Source organism: Acipenser ruthenus, chromosome 2 (genome assembly GCF_902713425.1).
Source record: "Acipenser ruthenus chromosome 2, fAciRut3.2 maternal haplotype, whole genome shotgun sequence".
NCBI classification, from domain to species: Eukaryota; Metazoa; Chordata; class Actinopteri; order Acipenseriformes; family Acipenseridae; genus Acipenser; species Acipenser ruthenus.
In genome coordinates, this window is record NC_081190.1 from 5423097 (window position 1) to 5429096 (window position 6000).

Genomic DNA, 6000 nt, shown 5'->3' on the forward strand with positions numbered 1-6000 from the left:
ACCTGCACAATGAACCTGTTAAAAACAAAAAAATAATCCAGACCCTATACTTTCTCATCTTTATCAGTCTATCCTCTCGAAAACCACTTCCAGCTCACAACAAACTCCGGTCTCACCCCCTATGACATTATCCAATACATTACCCTGTAAGTTATAACTTATAATATTGCAGTTTCTTATTAATTAGACACACTACACTTTTTCTTATCATGGGTCCTAATCACAAAACTTTAACGCATGGGTTATTAAAACAATACACAGTTTTATGTTTCTGAAACTGTTCTAGACTGTTGTTGACCTCATGATTACCACAGTTTGAAAGAACATTCTTAAATAACTGAGTTCAAGCCTTGTATTGTTATTCCCTCTGACTCTGGCCTGCTTGTTATCCCCAAGGAAAAGTGCACCACACTTGGAGAACGCTCGGTTAGCTTCATGGCTCTGACTCTCTGGAACTCTCTCCCAGTTCTGGTGCGTGATGCTCCCACTGTTGCTCGTTTTTAAATCAACTCTCAAGACCCATTTGTTCTCTCTTGCTTTCCATGCTCTTTAAGCCTGATATCTTATATTAGCTGTTGTGTCTGTGCTACTTCTGATTTTTCACTGTATCTTATTCTCATGATTCTATATGACATACGCATCCACAATGTTTTAGAATTTTCACATCTTAGTCTTGTATTTAATGTATTATGCTTTGTTTTTCATTGTATTTAATGTGCTATGAATTGTTTTATTACTGTATCGTGTAAAGAACTTTGAGATGTTGGTCCACTATGAAAGGCACTATATAAAATAAAGATTGATTGATTTATTGATTGATTTGCCTGCAATATTGTAAAAGATAACCCACATATCATTAGTGGTAGGGTGTTAGAGTAAGTATTTGCCAAGTAAATACACTCATTGTTTTAGCAATGTTTTATGGAGCTAATTACGTTGAGCTACCAGCATTACAGATTCGTCTCTGGTATTTCAGGTGCCAACCAATGCTTCCTGAAAGTTACACTGAGACCAAACCCACCACGTGCGCCCTGGACCCCCTCCCCACTCACCTCTTTCAAGCTGCTGCTCCTGCTCTACTCCCCTTCATCTCCTCCCTTCTCAACACCTCTCTCCTTTCTGGCCTCTTTCCCTCTGCCTTCAAATAAGCCTCTATAACCCCCCTCCTCAAAAAACCTACCCTCGACCCCACCTCCCTCCAGTCCTGTCTCCCTCTTACCCCTCCTCTTTAAAACCCTTGAGCGGGCAGTACATCGCCAGCTCTCTGCTTTCCTGTCTAACCACTCTCTGCTCGACCCTCTCCAATCTGGTTTCCGCTCTGCTCACTCCACTGAAACTGCTCTCCTGTCTGTCATTAATTCGCTAAACTCTCTCTCCTCTGTCCTAATTCTCCTAGACCTCTCTGCTGCCTTTGACACTGTCGATCACTCTATTCTACTATCCTCTCTCGCTGACCTGGGAATCTCTGCCACTGCTCTGGCCTGGTTCTCCTCCTACCTCTCCAACCGCACTTACCAGGTAACCTGGCATGGCTCAACCTCCACACCTCACCCTCTCTTGGGTCCTCTCCTGTTCTCTCTCTACACCTGCTCCCTGGGCCCCCTCATTGCATTCTATGGTTTCTCATACCATTTCTATGCTGATGATGCTCAGATTTTCCTCTCTTTCCCCACCTCTGACTCCACCATCTCCTCCCGTATCTCTACCTGTCTGTCTGCTATTTCCTCCTGGATGCACTCGCATCACCTCAAACTCAACCTCTCTAAATCTGACCTCCTTTTCTTCCCCTCGCCATCTTCCCCCTCCTATGATCTCTCTATCTCCATTCCTCTGGAATCTACCACGCTCTCTCCCTCCTCCTCAGCCAAGAACCTCGGAGTAACCCTGGAATCCTGCCTCTCCTACTCCCAGCACATCTCCACTCTAGCATGCACCTGCTGATTCTTCCTGAGCAACATACAAAGAATCCGACCCTTCCTCACCAACTACTCCACGCAACTCCTCGTCCAGGTCCTGGTACTCTCCCGCCTAGACTACTGCAATCCCTCTTGGCCGGTCTCCCTGCGTCCACCACCCGTCCGCTCCAGCTCATCCAGAACTCCACTGCTCGCCTGGTGTTCTCTCTGCCTCGCTTCTCCCATGCTACTCCACTGCTCTGCTCACTCCACTGGCTCCAGATCACCGCTCGCACCCAGTTCAAGACTCTTGAACTCGCCTACCGATGCCTTGACCAGACTGCACCCAACTACCTCCAGACCCTCATCTCTCCCTACGCCCCCACCCGACCTCTCCGCTCCACCTGCAGTAGAAGACTGGCTGTACCTCCTCTACGCTCCCCTGCCTCCAGATCCCGCTCCTTCTCCACCCTTGCCCCGCAGTGGTGGAATGACCTTCCTACGGATGTCAGGACTGCCCAGTCCCTGACCACCTTCCAGCGCCTCCTCAAGACACAACTCTTCAGACAAAACCTGTAAAACTCAACTCTTCCCTTCTGGACAATATAGCACTCTGCCTTTAATGCACTTTAACTTGCTCCCTATTGTACTGTGTTTAATCCTGCACTTAATCCAATCTGAAGTATTTTGTATTTCACTTGCACTCGTATCTAACCCTGACTCTAACACTGTGATCTGCTCATGAATTGCCCCAATACTAAATCGTACTGTGTTTTGTATTTGCTCTTATTAGGACTGAAGTCATTGTATTTTGTATCTTGGTCTTAATTGTACTGTAATTCTTGATATGTATTTTATTTTGTACACAACTGTAAGGGTAAGGGCGCCTGCTAATAAATAAATAATAATAATAATAATAATAACATGTATATCTTGCCTGGCGCCTGGATATTATTATTTATTTCTTAGCAGACGCCCTTATCCAGGGCGACTTACAATTGTTACAAGATATCACATTATACATTATTTCACATTATACAGATATCACATTATTTTACATACAATTACCCATTTATACAGTTGGGTTTTTACTGGAGCAATCTAGGTAAAGTACCTTGCTCAAGGGTACAACAGCAGTGTCCCCCACTGGGGATTGAACCCACAACCCTCCGGTCAAGAGCCCAGAGCCCTAACCACTACTCCACACTGCTGCCCACTGATATACCAGATACCATAAATGTGGGTAACAAATGGGCAAACTACAGTACCATGCAGGACCAAATCTAATGTTATAAAGTAAGTAAGACATAAGTAGTTTTTTGTAGGTCAACAACTTTACTTTTGTTGGGCCAATTTAAATATATGTTAAAGAACTATTTTAGTTCTCAAATTACCACAAAATGATGTTGAAAGGATTTGGAGAAAGGTGAAGTCCTACTACAGTTTTCATGAAACCCTGGACTGTGTTGTGAAAATGACATTGTTGCTGTTAGTAATTATAAAATCATAGCTCATTTTGCTTTTCTTAAAAAAAAATATATATTATAACTTCGTCCATATGTTGTATATACCCTATATTACTGGAACACACTTTTATGTAACATAGACAGCTTTAACCTGAAATACTACATTTGAATCTGCATTGCTCTTCATAGGCAGGGCGATTTGAAAGCAGAATTAAAAATCCCTGTTTAAGAACATGCCACCATTCAGTCTTTGTGAAAACAAAACATTTCCAGGAACAACGGCATTATACCAGAGCAGGGGGGTTTCTTTCTGGCAAAGTAGATTTGAGTCAAGGGAGCTCCGTGTGTCCTTCAGATTTCAGATATATCCGGTCATTCTCTGGAACTCTTAGTTCAGTTGGGTTCTCTAAAGAACTCTTGGTATTCCGGAACGACAGGGGGTTCTTTGTAATTGGTTTACATTGATACATTAGCACCTATAAAAGCATAATACAGTTTCTTCATATTTCTTCTTACACACACATATTTGTTTTTGCAGTTTTTTTCCATGATTTATAAGAATGTACCTTATAACACAGTTACCGCAGTTCTATTTTGATTTATAATGTCTTTCACTTGCATTGCCAGTTGTGTAAAGAGAACAGAAGCAGAACTTCACTGTACTGTACACAGGTCATTATTTCCATAAATAAGGAATGAAATGGTAGAATGTCTTTTTCTTTCATTGCTGTCCATTTCTAGGGCTTTTTGCCTTTTGATCTTCCTAGACTGAGTGCTGCTGAATATATAAGAATGTCAATTTCTATCTGAAGTGTGAATTTTGTTAGTGAATTTGCTGATATGCATTTTTAATTTTTGTAATCTAATGATATTGCAGCTGCTTCAGACTTGACATTGCAATGAACAGAGTGTAATCCTTTTGGAACGCTTTGTTTTATTATATAGCATGCCATCATGTTTAGGGTACTCTGTATGGTTTTCTTTGTTTCAGGGTTTAACAATGACCAGGATTTAATCTATGCCACAAATTTAAAAAAAAAAAAAGTTTTACAGATTTACTGTTTGTAAACATTTATTTTTTAATTATTATTATTATTATAGATTATACAGCCTAAACCAAGCTAAGTTAGTAAAGTGGGATTTAACTATTCTTGATAGTTGTTTTAGTGATTTCAAATTCCAACAAGCCTAAACTATTTTTAGAACATAATAGAACTCATCAAAGAACATTTATGGAGATTAAAAAAGGCCTTCTGGTGGTCTATATTTAAAATCTTTCACAGACCTAAAGAATGTTCCTCACGGGGGGGTAATCATGTGAGTCATCAGTGTGATCTCTGATTGAACCTTCTCTCCAGGTAAAACACACACACACTACCTTACAAGCTTTACTTAGCCAGGTATCTCCAGTACAACTGTGTACTACAGTATGGAATGCCACTTCTGACTATAATACATCTCTTTAATGATAATACTAATAATAATAACTGCACAGCAAATTCAGCTTCATTGTGAGGAATACTGCTAGGTAGGTGTCAGCTAGATATCCCAAATAAAAAGAAAATAATTTGAAACTTTTTTCTTTTCTTTTTTGATATATTAGGGCTGTTGTTTTAATTTCCATTCCCTTCTGTTTCCTTTTTTAATATGACACATTTCTTCTGTTTGACTGTTCAGCCAGAAATGTCATACTTGAGCTGCAAGTTGTGAGATATAAATGAAAGTGGAAGTCTACTGTGGCCACTTAGGTAGATACCTCAGGGGCAGGCTGTTTTTAAAGTAAACAACGTTTTGAAGTAATACAGTTTTTACTAACAGATCAGTGCACATTACACAGGCAGGTGTTCTTAATCATTTGTCTCAACAGAGCAAAAAAATAAAATGAAAGCAAGCAAAAATAAAAATATAATAATAATAATAATAATAATAATAATAATAATAATAATAATAATAATAATATGTAAAGTGTAGAAAAAAAATCGATATGGAAAAAAACACAAAATATTTTAACCCTAATTTCTAAAACATATATATATATATATATATATAAACCGCTTGCATTCACTCACCCCTTCCTTGACAGCAAGTTTAGAAATTGAAAACCCCTTCTTACACTTTTGAGACTCGTATTCAAAAACTTACCAGCGCCGTTACTTGCTTCTCCAGGAAGTTACACCCTGCAGCACCTGCTGAGGGCCAGGTTGTTCAAACATTGACAGGTAAAGAAATTCCTGCAGAAATAAAGCCAGACCAGCTGGCTTTGTGGAGAAAAAACCCAATTTGGGTGTTGGTTTGCTCGGATCTCTCTCCGCAATGAAGACAGAAGTGTTTTTCTCCCCACTTAGTTGTTGGCCTATAGGAAGCGTGATCCCCTTACACAAGTGTCTGGCAGGTTCTGATCCACCTGCTGTTGTCACTCTGGGGTATATTTAGCTCTGAAAGGTATCACTAACAGTCAGACCTTTGTCAGCGCTGGCACAAGAACATAGGATTATTGCCCCCAAAAGCATGCAGCATTCCAAATGGAAGTTTTTTTTTGTTTTTTTTAATATCCTACTCATATCCAAAACTCACTTCATTTGAAAATACATTTCTTTCATAAGCTTAAAAAAAAAGTTCCTTTCCAAATGCCTCTATCC

General features: G+C 40.0%; 1 protein-coding gene across 8 annotated transcripts in view; it reads right to left on the reverse strand.

Annotated features, from left to right (window-relative positions):
• LOC117404115 (myocyte-specific enhancer factor 2C) overlaps nt 1-5707 on the reverse strand; it is an 83575-nt gene extending 77868 nt beyond the window's left edge. For 2 of the 8 annotated variants that reach the window (XM_058987194.1, XM_058987248.1), the window contains exon 1: nt 5504-5706. The gene's annotated coding sequence lies outside the window, so the exon portion shown is untranslated. Of the gene's footprint in view, nt 1-5503 lie in introns of all 8 variants that reach the window. The other 6 variants (XM_058987240.1, XM_058987215.1, XM_058987207.1 and 3 more) reach the window with 6 other exon arrangements.
• Between the last annotated feature and the right edge of the window lie 293 nt (nt 5708-6000).